The sequence below is a fragment of the Alosa alosa genome, chromosome 15 (assembly GCF_017589495.1).
Source record: "Alosa alosa isolate M-15738 ecotype Scorff River chromosome 15, AALO_Geno_1.1, whole genome shotgun sequence".
NCBI lineage: Eukaryota > Metazoa > Chordata > Actinopteri > Clupeiformes > Clupeidae > Alosa > Alosa alosa.
The window spans coordinates 4,255,269-4,257,143 of NC_063203.1; the positions used below are offsets into that span (position 1 = coordinate 4,255,269).

At 46.0% G+C, this 1,875-nt stretch overlaps 1 protein-coding gene across 1 annotated transcript in view; it reads right to left on the reverse strand.

Annotated features, from left to right (window-relative positions):
* Positions 1 to 897: 897 nt before the first annotated feature.
* LOC125308216 (TCDD-inducible poly(ADP-ribose) polymerase) overlaps positions 898 to 1,875 on the reverse strand; it is a 19,108-nt gene continuing 18,130 nt past the window's right edge. The window contains exon 6 of the mRNA XM_048264561.1: positions 898 to 1,875. This exon is cut by the window's right edge and continues 1,126 nt beyond it. The gene's annotated coding sequence lies outside the window, so the exon portion shown is untranslated.

The following is a 1,875-nucleotide window of genomic DNA, read 5'->3' on the forward strand; positions in this document are numbered from 1 at the left end:
TGGAGGGAGAAGGAGGAGGGCTGCTGTGTTTGCCCTGCCTGCTGGCTGCGGCCTGGAAAGGGTGTTTCTCTGCTGCCAGCTCCACACAGCTCTGGGATTCATTAAGCACGGAGCTCAGGAGTCCTGCACCCAGAGGGTGTGTGTGTGTGTGTTTGTGTGTGCGTGTAAGTATGCATGTGGGGGGTGGCTGGGGTGTGACAGAGTGGAAAGGGGGATTTATTTTCTTTCGAAAGGAAAGACACACAGAGAAAGAAAGAGCAGCGTGAGCGAGAAGGAGAAAGACCTAAAGAAATGCAAATGAAAGCTAGTCTTGAGCTCAGCAGATAACAGTGACCCTACCTATTTGGAAAGCCTATGACTCACCTTGCCAGGGCAGCGAGAAAGAGAATGTGGGTTAAAGTTCAGCCGCCACATCTCAACCTGAAGCCTGACTAACTGCTGTCTCTCAGGCTAGGAGGAGCCAGGGCCCGTGGGGAGTCAGATCTGACACCAACCACCCCACCACTGGAAACTAGTTCAGCTCAACAGCACCCTCAGACTCTGGCCATGGCTGATAACCCAGCACACTCACTCACCGAACACTCTGTTACCATGGCGATGAGACCAAGGTAGTAATCATCAAGGGAGGCATATTTCTGAAGGATCAAGTGGCCTGGGGGAGGAGCCCTGTCATCAAAGCACTCGGTTGTCACGACGATAAGCTGGGTGTGAGAGGGCATTAATCTTGGCGAGTGATGTAACCCAGGAACCACACGCACATGTAAACGCAGCCCCCACCACCAGAACGCACACAAACACACACACACACACACACACACACACACACACACACACAGAAACACAGACACACACACACACATACACATACACTTCCCTACTCAAAGATCAGCAACAGTATATGTTCGAAAATTCTCTTTACATCTTTATTTATTCAATGTAACATTAACTAACATAAATAAACATTTTATTTATGAACAAAAGGCACACAGTTGAAATATAAACAAGGAGAACATATGTACAATTTCTCTCACAAAATGTGGAAAGTGTATGTGGACAATGGGATGAAAAAGAGGTAAATCTTTTTTTCTTTTTCTTTTTAGGAAAAACAAAAACTTCACGGTCACAAACAGGATCCAGTCCAAACTAGGACAAGCCACCGAAGGGTCCAAATATCTGCTGCACTGACGTGAGCCCACACACATTCTCACACACACACATACACACACACACAGTCCTGGCCACTTACAAGACACATATTTGCACACAGCCTAAAGCCACTGGATGAACAGCAGCCTATCCAACACACTGAGGCCTTCAAATTGGTGGGGTGGGCTTTACATTCACACTCATACATACTCATTCACTCTGAATGTGTTCAACCAATATGTCAAGCCAAGACAGCCAGCCTCTACCAGAAAGCTACTAGCTTCACAGACAACTGCTGAGGAGAAATGAACTGGGATACTACGCTGGATGTGCAGCGCATTCGTCTTCATTCTCTACCCAGCAGAGAAGAGCAAAATAACTTACAGTGACAACGTCTACAACTGTAGCAAGCTCAGAGTCTGAGCATGAGACAGCTGCTAGCACCGTTAGCTAAACTATCCTTGAGGCTAGCATGAATTAGCTTGATTGCTGAGAGAGCTTAATATTTACAAGCTGTTCCGGACTGTACATCCACTAGCCTTCCTACTATGGTGCTTCCTGATATGGTCACCTTAGTGGTTAGAAAAGTGGCGAAAGCCAGACATGCCATTTTGAACTTAATGTACCTTGGTGTGGTACCAATCAATTGATCATCAATTGCTGTTGATTTGTATAATTTAGGTTGTGCAGTCAAATATTAGAAGAAGCTTATAAATCGCAAAAAAGGCA